Genomic DNA, 14,223 nt, shown 5'->3' with positions numbered 1-14,223 from the left:
GTGAACACACGCCAAAACCAGCTAAGTGACGGGTGGGGTGTTGCAAAAGTAACACGTTATCTTCCACGGAATCAGTACGGTCTAATATTACTTTTGTAAGCCTAATTACATCGTAGTAGTCCTGAGGGATAGGGGACTTAGCGAATAATTTCGATAGTATATTAGTTTTTCAAGACTGACATTTGGATCTCGTAGGGATTGGCTGAGTATTTTCGCCCTTCTGTGATGAACCTTTTGCATTTCTTGCTTTTATGTTTTCGGTTTCTTCAAAGGTGAAGCGGTAGCCCGTCGTAGAGCCTGCGTCTATTTTTGATTGTCAAGTGTTAAAAAATGTAAGATCTTTTTCCTGTTCCTCGGTAAGAAGGACTCCCTCTCTGTTAATGAACGAAGGTAGACGCATGTTATTCTAGAGCGTCATCGGCGGTAGCCACTTTCGTTGACAGAATGACTAAAAAGTCTATATTCTGTTATAGAATCATAGCATTATTTTGCCAGTGAAGTTGTATGAGTGATGATCCCAAGTAGTACTGTAATATATAAAAATCCAAGGAGTACTGCGGAGTTATCACGAAGATCTGATTGCAATATCATAGTCACCGTCTAGATTTTGTAGGTGGGCACGGCGATCGGACGTAGTATTTTTAATTTCTAAGCATAAATCTACAATAAGAGAAAAACTGTTTCGCCTATATACAACTAATATGAAAAGATTCGTTACCCATTTACAGGCAAAGGTCAGCTTATTGTGCTTGTCCGACAAGCCGAAAAATGAATCTAATTGTTTCCATATATATAAACATTTATTATATATTTTTGTTGTACGAGGTGCGGCTAGAAATAAACCGGACTGATGCTGGAAAAAACATTTATTTGCAATTATTTACAATTTCCTGTTATCTCCTTCAATATACTCTCCTCCTCGGTCTCTACACCGCTCCATACGAATTTTCCACTGTTCATAGCAATGCTGCAGATCATTTTCGGTAAGTCCATACATTACTTCCGTCGCTTTTTCTTTTACTGCTTCAACAGTCTCAAATCTAGTTCCTTTCAAAGCTGACTTGACTTTAGGGAAAAGAAAAAAGTCACAGGGGGCCAAATCAGGTGAGTAGGGTGGATGATCTAAGATGGGAATGTTGTGTTTTGCCAAAAACGTCTTCACTGACAACGCACTGTGAGCTGGGGCATTGTCTTGGTGAAGGATCCATGACTTTTTTCTCCACAAATCGTTCCGTTTTCTCCGTACTCGCTCACGTAGGGTAGCCAGGACGCTAATGTAGTAATGCTGATTCACTGTTTGTCCCTCTGGTACCCAGTCAATGTGCACAATCCCTTTGATGTCAAAAAAAACAATCATCATTGCCTCGAATTTCGATTTTGACATTCGTGCTTTTTTTTGTCGTGGAGAACCAGGAGTTTTCCAATGCATCGATTGGCGTTTACTTTCGGGATCGTAAGTAAAAAACCACGATTCATCGCAAGTAATAACATTTTGTAAGAAGGTGGGATCACTTTCAATGTTTTCCAGGATGTCAGAACAAATCATTCTTCGGCGTTCCTTCTGTTCAATTGTGAGACACTTTGAAACCATTTTTGAACACACTTTGTTCATGTTGAAACTTTCATGAAGAATCTGCCTAACACTTTCCTTGTCAACTCCTGTTAACTCAGACACTGCTCTGATTGTTAAACGGCGATCTTGTCGAACAAGTTTACCGATTTTTTCAATGTTTGCATCAGTTTTTGCTGACAATGGTCTGCCAGTGCGAGTGTCATCACTGGTGTCTTCGCGGCCATATTTAAATCGTTTAAACCACTCAAACACTTGTCTTCGCGATAAACAATCATCGTCGTACACTTGTTGTAACATTACAAACATTTCACTTGCAGATTTTCCTAGTTTGAAACAAAATTTGATGTTAACACGCTGTTCTTTCTGTACACTCAACATTTTCCGACGCACAGACAAAACGTCAAGTACTTAAAACAGACGCCACGGGCAGACTGAGTACAGGAGGCAGATGAAACTCGAGCAGTAGGCGGAGCGAGAGTCACGTGGCAGGCCACGCGACTTTCAGCCTTATTGCATTCGTTTTATTGTTTCACCAGTACTAGTCCGTTTTTTTTCTAGCCACACCTCGTATTATACTTCTTGCACCAAGTGAAGTTTCGACTGTGTCAGGGAACGGCCCCTTGGGGCTTCTTATTGTAAGATATAGTTTCGGGAAGCTGTTTATGTAACTCCACGCCTGCCATGGAACCTGGAGTTCTTGCAGTATTTCCGCACCAGAAATTGAGAAATTCATTCATCAGGAGCGTTTTGCTGTTAGTGAAAATGCATAACCAACAGTTTGTTGTAATCATTATGAATAGACGAAACTTTGCGTCTCCTGCGTTTTTATAGGATGAATGGCTGTTTTGCTTCAGAATAAGATATCTGACATGTTACCGATAGCACTTTTCGTTCCTTCTTTCACATCACAACTGTCACTGTAGTGGCAGCCGGTGGCACTGGACCTTCCAAGGGCCAGCTTCTTATGTACTAACCAGCTCAAGAAACGCATCGGCGGAGTTAACGTACTATGCCTGTATCTAGTTGAATGAAGAACAGGCAACATTGCTGAGCACGTTTGGCAATGATGTGACAGGCGATTAACTTCCTATTTTGGTGGAGAGTTACCCTGGTTAATTCACTCTACATTTTCTTGTCATTTAGATTAAATGTACTGAATTACTTTCACTTAGAGGTTGAAAATTTACATTTTTGAATGTAGGTAGCTCGCTCCAACAGAAACAGCTGTTTACCCCGCTATTTATGTTGCGAATTCTCTGTCTGAGTCAACATTTGGACATCAAGGGAACGCTATTTGTCATAGATCTATGCTAGCGTAGAGCTGAAGTGTTCGCCAATTAAGGATCTAGCAGGCTGAGCGACAATCAGTAAATACATCCTAAGATAATCTCTCCCGTTATGTTTTGTCGCAACCTCGATTTTGTACCTTGTAGATCTAAAGGTGAAAAACTTACTGACTTTTATACTGATAGTGCCTGCTTTTTCTGCTTCTGTCAATTGTATTCACTCAGTAGTGGCACTGCAATATTTGTTAACTGTATCTTTTTATTTATACTCCCCTACTGCTACTTCTGCATACTTTTCGTGGTAGCCCTGTAACGTTGCTTCGGCATGACTGTGAACTGAACGTAGACACATTCCGTTCCGAAGCCAAAATTGCTCATTATCGTGCTATTTCGTGACAATTTGGGATGCACTGTTTTATTTAAGATATTGTTCTCGTAACGCTATCACGGTAAGTTGCAATTTATTTGTGTTAGTACAGTGCATACTGGACAGCGTTTTCTCGTTAGTTTGTAGAACACAGTAGATAAACATAAGAGATACATAGTCCAGCAGCAGTCTAGTCTGCCGCATTATTTAAAACAGTCTTACAGTGTTCGGATGGATTTTCAACTTCACACCTGTAGACAGTATGTTAGCAGCACTTCGTCTCCTTGCACGTTATGCTGTGTTAGCACACAGTAAAACTGTACGGTTCAGCATATCAATGAGGCGAGGTGTCTCGTGAATTCAGTCGCTGACTGTACAATTATTGATCGTTCTCAACCTATCCAAAAATTCTTCCACAGACTGCCCATGTCTCTTTGCTGCCATGCTTAACTGCTCTCGGAAATGCCATCCACTGTTCTGCTTACTATACATTTGTAGTAACCCCTTCTCAAACTCTTCATATGTTCCTTCTCCCCTAAAAACTGCCATATATCCCTCATAAGCCATCACTTCCTCTATTTTAACTTCGCCACTCATAAGAGCTCCACATCAGTCTAACCCTCCATCTCTGCCAAATTATTAACATCGCCAACAAATGCTTGCACATCCTCAGTCGATTTACCAGAGAAAGGGCAACTAGGCCCACGGCTGACATATCTACACTTCGCTGCGGCGACTGAGCTTATTATAACAGACTATGCAACTCCGGATTCACTGCTGTTGATTGTGCTACCCTCCCCGTCAATATACGAGGGTAATTCCAAAGCAAGGTATCCAATTTCTTTTTTTATAAGTACACAGAAATGCTTATTTCTGCAATGGTTTACATCAGTTTACAGCTCGAAAATTTTGCTATTTTTCGACATAATCACCATTTCTGTCGATGCATTTTTGTAGACGCTGCGGCAGTTTTTGTATTCCCATGTCATACCAACTCGCCGCCATGCTGTTCAGAAAGTTATGAACTTACTCTTTCACCTTGTCGTCGGAGCTGAATCGCTGGGACCACAATTAACGCTGACACGTACCGATAGACTGAAAAAACTAAAACGGGCAATTCAGAACCGGAAAAGAGGAATGTTGAGCAAGGGCGTACACATTCTCCATGACAATGTTCGCCCACACATCGCTCGGCAAACCGTTGCCCTCCTGCAGCAGTTTCAATGTGACATAATCACCCACCCACCCTATAGTCCTGACTTGGCGAGCAGTGACTATCACCAGCTCCCTAGGTTAAAAGAACATTTGGGCGGAAAGCGATTCATCTCCGATGACGAGATGAAAGATGAGGTTCATACCTATCTGAACAATATGGCGGCGAGCTGGTATGACATTGGCATACAAAAACTGCCACAGCGTCTACAAAAACGCATCGACAATAATGGTGATTATGTCGAAAAATAGCTAAATGTTCAAGCTGTAAACTGATGTAAACCATTGTAGAAATAAACAGGTTTACGTACTTGTAAAAAAATAGGAGACCATACTTTTGGGATTAACCTCGTATGTACTGTCTATGGCTCTGATACTCTTTACGTGGCTGACTCCTTCCATTTATCTTTAGTCGTCTCAGAACATAAATAAATTGTAGACAGAGTAAAACATATCAACTTAACTCCTGTGTCTAATCAATAACAGTTTTGACTCCTGGCACTCTCTGCCCATCTGCCCATAATGCTTGCATTTGAAACATACTACTGCTACAGCTCTGTACACAGTGCTGGATGACCCAGCAAATTCGAATACGGACATCTGATAGCTACTAACGATTCGTGTTTCACATCTCCTCTAAAGCCTGATACATCCACAGATTCCTTACACTTAACACAACTAACTTTCCACATAGCACGGTAGTCAAGCTTTCTTTCCAGGGTAAATATACTCTGCACAATAATCAATCAGATCTCTTGAGTCACTGCACTGTAGATTGTAGGATAGGACATCGAGCTGAAAAGACGGCACTTGCCACTCTCACGCCACTTGTTAGTGTCGGAGTTGGGTAAGACTGACTACTGGCACTCCAGAGAAAAAGTCTGCAATCGTTAATATTCTTTTTTATTGAATCTTGCTGCAGCTCAGTATAGGATGTAGGCAAGTTGGCTGAGGAATTCCGCTGGACTGGCTACGTTGACGCCTACGATTGCTGACAGAACACAGCGTCGGCTGGCCGTGACGTTCACGATGAGGCCTTCTGCAGCAGCAGCGTTTCTTCGTACTCAGTGGCCACTGCAAGGCCCCTTGTGCCAGCGGAGGCATGATCCTCGCCTCGCTTCCCTGCAATGTCTGAAGGCGGCTGACCGGTGACATATCGGCCAGTGGCCTACCGTCCTCTTGCTAGCCTGGGTTGGCGTTGGCTCGCTGTAGCGGTGGCTCCAGGTTCGAACAATTTCAGGGTAGGCTACCCTGGCGCAGATGTATACTGCAGTCTTCGATTAGCATTCCATACGGTGATCAGGTGACGCAGCCCCCGTGGTGACAGAGCTGTGGTGCTGACAGAAGTGATTTTAACACGGATGTCTTTAGTTGTGTGTACTCTTGCAAGCTGCGCGAGATTATTATAACAGACTATGCAACTCCGGATTCACTGCTGTTAATTGTGCTACCCTCCCCGTCAATATACGAGGGTAATCCCAAAGCAAGGTATCCAATTTTTTTTTATAAGTACACAGAAATGCTTATTTCTGCAATGGTTTACATCAGTTTACAGCTTGAACATTTTGCTATTTGCTGGCGCAGATGTATACTGCAGTCTTCGATTAGCATTCCATACGGTGATCAGGTGACGCAGCCCCCGTGGTGACAGAGCTGTGGTGCTGATTTTAACACGGATGTCTTTAGTTGTGTGCACTCTTGCAAGCTGCGCGAGATTAGGCCAGTGAAACTCAGATATGAAGGGCTTAGCAGAGAAGAGGAATTCGTGAGGCAGATAATAATAATAATAATAATTGCTGTGTCGTCAGAAAAAGATACAGCCAGGGCAAAAGCAACACAGATACAATGACGCAAGCTGGTGCTAGTACCAGAGAGACTCACCACTTGCGCGAGTTCCACCAGCGCCATTGGCGGCACTGAGGATGAAGAAATCGACTTCGCCTCGGGCAACTGCCGGCCATATGCCCGCATCTCGTGGTCGTGCGGTAGCGTTCTCGCTTCCCACGCCCGGGTTCCCGGGTTCGATTCCCGGCGGGGTCAGGGATTTTCTCTGCCTCGTGATGGCTGGGTGTTGTGTGCTGTCCTTAGGTTAGTTAGGTTTAAGTAGTTCTAAGTTCTAGGGGACTGATGACCACAGCAGTTGAGTCCCATAGTGCTCAGAGCCATTTGAACCAACTGCCGGCCGAGTACAATCCGCCAATGACCGGGCGACATTGAATAGAAGCCTACTCGGAAGACAGAAGAGCAGATATCGCCCACTTGGTTATAGATCATCGTCCAGGGCTGACTTAGACAGGGAACGTCGTTTAGTGAACTCCTAGAAGTGAACAGATAGTTGCTATGTACTGTGTAGTTTACTTACGATTATTTTTCAGTGAGCCATTGAGGGCCTTTATGTGTTATATTACATGCAGTGTTGCAGACTTCATTATTCGACAAGCCACAACGATAAGTAAAGCTTTTAATTCATTTGTGTGACTTTGTTCCTAATCTCTTGGATTGTTGCAGAACCTTCATTCTCCTATCCTGTTACCTGACCCTGGGGCATAGCTGTGAAATAGTGGCAGAGAGAAATTTTCTTAGTGGTGTACTGTACCAGAAGCCATTTCACTAACTCACAAACTCGACCTACAGTAACAACAGTGGCAACTCGGTTTCCACAGGAGTAACGACGAGGCCTTTACAAAAATAATTAAAAAAATGCCTTTTCTCACATTCATTAAATATTTCGTCGGCAGCCGATGTGGAAAGGCTGAGTACTGCTGCGTTAACTATTTCTTGGCCTGCCTCGCAACATTGCGACGGCTATGTTATATTTCGCGCAGCATAACAACCGCTTGCTCATGAGGCTGGTGCAGCTGCAGTCCTCTTTCTAACTTCGTGCTCTTACAATATATGGTTGGTGCGTTACATCTGTATCTGTAACTGCTGCAATACTAATAATAAAACTGTAAAACTTGCATGTTAGTTTCGTAGTATACCAAAGTACCAATAGAGGGCGCTGTTAGTTTTTTAACACAGTGATAGATGTATTCTCGGATTATATCAGTGACAGAATTAAGCGCATAATTTTAACGCTTTTATTGCTTCGTGATATGATTTATTGTAGTGAAAACAATGCTTATCCTCAGTGTTTTTAAGCCGTACTTCCACACCGTTTATTGCATAATGTACACGTACTATGATGTACAGCTACTTCAATAGCACAATGCATAGATGCGCGCTCCTGCCCATGACCCTCTGTACGCACCGCTCGGCAGCGATGCAGTGCGTGGAGACGCAACGTGCGTTGGTACGACTTGGGAGGGGGGGCGTGGTGCACACACCACGAGCTGGACTTACCCGATGGTGATGAGGAGGAGGGCGAGGAGGAGGAGAGGAGGAGGAGAGGAGGAGGATGTTGATTGGTTTGTGGAGAGCTCAAATGCGCGGTCATCAGCACCCATAAAAAGTCCCAATTTTTTCACAGTCCAACTTTTTTTACAGTCTAATCTAGCAACTGTCACGAATGATAAGGATGATGATGATGAAATGATGATGACATCACAAACACTCAATCCCCGGGCCGAGAAAAACCCCACTCCGGCCGGAAATCGAACCCGGGATCCCGTGATCCAGAGGTAGCAACGCTAGGCACTAGATCACCAACTGCGAACGGGGCTTTCCCGAATAGGCAGACACGTGAAGATAGCTGGCGTTATTGCATGTATAGTTGCTTACTTGCTCATCAGCACTCATCGTAACAAAACTACTGGTATGTGAATGCAGTGTTTTTACCTGATAAAGATTGTTATATATGATATTTGATGACAAAAAACATTTTAAGTTCAGTACCGGAGCTCATGAAGTCAGAGTCTGACTCTGGTTCATAGAAACTTCGAAGTTCCACAAGTGTTCTCAGTGAAATCGTCTCTGGATTTTTTCAGAAATTTTCTGCGTGTACTTTACTGTCCTGTGTTGTATGAGAGGTCCCTAAAGCTGTCCTCAACAAATTTTTAAGTTCGCAGCGCAATAGTGTGAAATTATTTCAAGTCCCGAAACTGAACTCTTAAAAATTCCAGCATTTCTGCAAAACGACTGGTTTGTTGCGCATCGAAAATAGATCCTACTTCTGCCAGGACTCAGTACTAAAGGACCACGAGCCAAGATGGCCACCGTCTTTTAGACCTCCTTCTCTGTCACGGCAAATTTTCAAAAGCACATTTATCTTATAATAATCATACAGTACATGTAGCACCTTTCTCTAGGGTACGACTTTCTCAAGTTTTCAATGCTGTTCTCAGAATTACCCTGCCCAAGATAATTCTGAAAAAAATAACGGTGTGTACAGTGTGACCTGTATATTACGGTACCTATGATACAACACCTCTGATTTCGAGAATCAAATTTTAAGTTCTTGTGTAAGTAGGCTGTTTAGGTTTTTTTATTGGTAACGCCACCTCTGTATGAAAATCACTGGCTGTGCTGTGTGCAGTCTGTGGCTCCTTTGCATTGTTGTAATACTCGCCATTGTAGTGTCAGGCAGCTGGCTGCGAACAGCGCGTAGCGTTGCGCAGTTGAGGTGAGCCGCCAGCAGTGGTGGATGTGGGGAGAGAGATGGCGGAGATTTGTAATTTGTCATGAATTGCTATATATATTATGACTATTGAGGTAAATACATTGGTTGTTCTCTATCAAAATCTTTCATTTGCTAACTATCCCTATCAGTAGTTAGTGCCTTCAGTAGTTTGAATCTTTTATTTAGCTGGCAGTAGTGGCGCTCGCTGTATTGCAGTAGCTTGAGTAGCGAAGATTTTTGTGAGGTAAGTGATTTGTGAAAGGTATAGTTTACTGTTAGTCAGGGCCCATTCTTTTGTAGGGATTATTGAAAGTCAGATTGCGTTGCGCTGACAAAATATTGTGTGTCAGTTTAAGCACAGTCATTTGTAATTGTTCAAAAGGGGTAGTTTACTGTTAGTCAGGGCCCATTCTTTTGTAGGGATTTTTGAAATTCAGATTGCGTTGCGCTAACAAAATATTGTGTGTCAGTTTAAGCACAGTCTTGTATAATTGTTCAAAAGGGGACGTTTCACTTGTAATGACAGGGACATTAAACAAAAGGTGGAAAATTTCAAGCTGTGTATGGAACCAATGAAAGACCTTTTAAAACAAAGTTAGGAAAGCAACGAAAGTGAAATTTTATAAAGTAATAGCTTTACCAACACTGAAACCTGGGTGCTGACTCAAAAACCACTAAGTAAAATACAGTCAGCAGAAATGAGATTTTTAAGGATTGTTAAAGGATGTACAATTATGGATAGAATATAAAACGAAGTTATCAACAAAGATTTAAATGTTGAATCAGCACGTAATAAAATATTAAATAACTAGCGGCTGTGGCTAGAGTAGTTGAATGTACTCCTCAGGGATATCGTGCCAAATTCTGTCCACTTGGCTGACTAGAACGTCGAAATCCCGAGCTGGTTCATACATTCTCGATTGGGGAGAAGACCCGCGACTTGCTGCTGGCCAAGGTAGGTTTCGGCAAGCAAGAAGACGAGCAATAGAAACTCTACGTGTTTGGGCGGGGATTGACTTCCTGTAATGTATGCCCCAGACGGCATCCAAGTAAGGTATGAATGGGGCGTAGAATAAGGTCGACGTACTGCTATGCTGTGAGGGTGTTACTGGTGACAACCAAAGCGGTCTTGCTACGAAAAGAATGTCATCCCAGAATATCATTCACGTTAGTCGGTCCATTTAGCGGTCGACAATCAGGTTGGTACCACACCGCTTTTCGGGGCGTCTCTAGACACATCTTAGCTGGTTATCAGGATTCTGTGCGAAGCGGGACTCATCACCGAAGACAATTTTACTCCAGCCAGTAGCAGTACATCACAAAGGCTCAATAACATTTAGATGTAGTGACTGTGGTGATCAGGGGAGATGCGATAATTCATTCTCGTGCTCACAAAACCCGTCCAGAACAATACCATGTATTTGAACAGGAGCCCTGTCGTCTTGGAACACAGCATCACCATTGGGGAAGAAATATTGTACTGTGGGGTGACCTGATCAGCCAAATGGTCACATAATCCGTTATCGTAATGTGGCCTTACAGAGTAACCACAAAGCGTACGGAATACCACGACATGGCTGCCAAAATCACCGCCGAACCTCCTACCATGTTTCACTCTCGGCACATAAACTCGGACAGAATTTCGAAACAGTGTGAAGCGAGACTCATCCGACCAAGTTACTTTTTCCATTGCTCCGTAGACCAGAATTTATGACTTCGGCACCACATTTTCCAGTTACAAGCATTTGCATCACTGATGAGTGGTTTTCGAATTCCCTGCTGGAGCTCCCTTTGTGTTGTTTAGGTACTGACAGGGTTCGGGAGTGAGACATTCTCTTCTGCAGGGACTTTTCCAGCTGTCGTCCACTTATTTTTCGTAAAAGTCTTCCTTAGTGACAGTCTGTCGCGAGCACTCAGCACGGATTTTCGTCTGCGTTGTGACTTAGTGGTTGATGATTTTCCGCTTTCCATTTGTGAAGTATAAATCTTCGAGGCACAGCCTCTTCAAATACCAACACCTCAGCTCCCTTGGTTAGGGAAAAACACAACACACGGGCACCAACAATTTGCATACGTACGAATTCACTTAGTTCCGACATAACGCCCTCACAACTACACAGAACACAGTTCTGATCACAGCTGCCACTTGCAACATAATAAGGAAATTCCTCACACCAAACGAAGAAATTATGCTGTATGAACATGGGTCTTGGAATGCTTTATTTTTGTGTTACAACTCATTTTCTCCAACTCATTAATCATGAGGAACACACACGAACAGAACGCAGTAGCGAGCCAAATCCAATTCTTTTTCTCACAGGGTATTTTCAATACGTCCTCCATAGCCAGTGATACATGTATCAACCCGCCGTCGTAGTCAATCTTAAATGCGCTGATGCATCGCTGGAGTATTGCACATTGTTTCGCAGCCTTCCACAACACCGACACGGAGACTCTGAACATCTTGTACTGGCGTTCCATACATAAGAGCTTTTCAACGCCAAAAAAAAAAAAAAAAAAAAAAAGTCCAGGGGTTTAGGCCCTGGGAGCGTGGAAGCCAGGCAGTTGGTTCATCGCTACCTGTCCATCTGTCACCGAATCTATTACTGCCTTGCCTCTATGCTCTCCGGACATAAACCTATTGTGATAAAATCTTCTCGGGTTGACAGCCGAGTCAATGCGTCGTTCTCCGGCAACGTTTCAGCAAGTTCCTTACTTGGCATCTTCAGGCTATGTAGCGACTTGACGCTATAATGTATGTACTCCACTTAGAGGTGCGTTGTATGAGAATGTAAGTTGTATGAGAATGTAAGGTTTCTCGGCGACTCTCGATAAAATCTTCTCGGGTTGACAGCCGAGTCAATGTGTCGCTCTGTGGCAACATTTCAGCAAGTTTCTTACTTGCCATCTTCATGTCTGAAGATTTCATCATCGAGATTCGGCGAGAAAGCCTGCACTCTCATATAAACACATTGGATTTTATTTGTGGGGGTATCTGAAAGCTTCGATATTATGGAAGGCTGCGAAACCGTACGCAGTACTGCAGAGATACGTCAGAGCATCTGAACTTCACTACGAAGGTAGGTTGATACATGTAGCAACACCCACGGAGGCTATGTTTAACAACTCCTGTGAGAAAGAGTTGCATGTGGTATGCTGGTTCCTTCTGTTCGCATGTGTTTCCCACGATTAATGTGTTGGAGAAAATGAGTTGTAACACAGAAACAAAGCGCTCCCAGACCCATGTTTAGTCTAACATAATTTCTTTGTCTGCGTGTGAGGGATGTTTCCTGCTGTTCGTGTCACACAGTTTTGTTACACCCTGCATTATTTTGGTCAGCAGTTGGTTGCACTAAATGCTCGATAATTGTACAGTAGTTCTTTTGCAAAGAAAAATACTTATGCACTTCCCAAATTAAATTTTCGCACTACTGCAAAGGCGAGTTGTACAGATATTAACGTCTGTGGCACTGAACAGGGGTTGAAGTCCTGCAGCACTGTAGCAGGTAGTCAGGAACCGGCCGCGCGGCATCTGCTGCTACAACCCCAGCGCCAGCAGCTGAGCTGCCATCGCTGCAAAAACCCTCGCCTCCCGTATTTGCATGCCGCCCGTCCACGCCCCTCCTCAACTTGCCCTCCTTGTCCCGCAAAATCTTTGTCAACAGGAGCCGCTTTCCTTAGTCCACTTCTGAACAGCGCTGTAACATTCCGCTTGATGCAATCTACACCATGTACAAAGTTTGCGAAGAAAACCATATAGAACGAACCTATGAATTAACGTTGATATGTTGTCTAGGAGACAATCTTCACTCAGTCTGGACAAAATGCGTACTAATAGCACTTGAGAAATGAGACAGAGATTCAACATACATTGCTATACTAAAACTTATAATCGCCGAAAGCAAGAATGAACTAGACTAAGATTGTAACTGAAAAAATATCATTTAATTTTTTATTTTAACATGGTCGACTTATTTCCAAGTGTATGTGATACATATACAAGAAATAGATGTGTGGTGTGTTTTTCGTAGAACCATGTCCTGCTGTTACCAACTCTCCTGCAATAACGTGCACTGTCAGCCTAACGACAGCAGCCCGTGGCCCAAAGAAAACACACATGTGTTTGATGTATGTGTGTCAAGTACAGGGTGAGCACAAAGTCTTGCCCTGATTATAACAATTTATTACAAAATAGCCGTTTGACATAATAATTTGCTTCTGACGCCGTTATTAGATTATTTTTAAGACCACTTACGTTTGTAAACCTCAACGTGTTGTAACGTGCGCGCGGGGCACACAATACTTTTTAAAGCCTGTACTATGGTAAGTGAATGGGGTTCACCTTACGAGACAGGATTTTTGTATAGATATTGACCGCGTGCACCTGAATGGTGGCAAATCAGACTTACACCCACTCTGTAATAACAATGATACGTCAAATAAGTCTGAAATGCAACTACACGTCAGGACGGACAAAAAAACAACACAGAAGATGCTACCAACTTGTTAATTATACGGTCGCCAGCCTAATTAGGCATTAACTGAGTTTCTTCTCTGTACAAGTTGATGCACATTCATGCAAAACAACACGTAGTAACACTGCGTAATATAGTAAATTTTAGAACTAGAAACTCTATTGAACTGATAGTTTCACTTTCTGTACTGATATGGAAAAACCATGAATACATAACACTACACTATAATGTATACTACCAAACTTCGTACTGTCTATTGATATGATTAAATTCGGGCATAGGTTACCCTAGAAATAGTAATTTCGAGCCACAAACAAAATGTCAATTTCGATAAAGGTAAAACACTGATAAATTTTGGCTTTTATATTGACTTTAACTTTTGCTGGTCAAATCAATTTAGAACACTTCAGAATTCAAATGAATAAAAAAAAGGGGGGGGGACTTTGAAACTGTTATGATCACTGTATTAAAAAAATTAATTACTGACACCATTATGCGCTCAAGATTTCCAATATATGAGTTACTACTCTCTTTATCTACTCATTTAAATACCTTTAATCCGTCTCGAAATAATTAAACTTCATTACTAAATCAATATTAAAGTTATCTTCCAGCTTTGTCAGACCTTCGTTATTCATTTACTGGTTCATTAACAAAACAGTTTTTTAAACACCATTCTAACATAGTTAGGTCTGCAGGTAATTATTATTAACACAAACTTTAATTTTTCATCTCGGGACACTCGGATTGCA

Source organism: Schistocerca serialis, chromosome 5 (genome assembly GCF_023864345.2).
Source record: "Schistocerca serialis cubense isolate TAMUIC-IGC-003099 chromosome 5, iqSchSeri2.2, whole genome shotgun sequence".
NCBI lineage: Eukaryota > Metazoa > Arthropoda > Insecta > Orthoptera > Acrididae > Schistocerca > Schistocerca serialis.
This window is presented reverse-complemented; position numbering follows the sequence as displayed.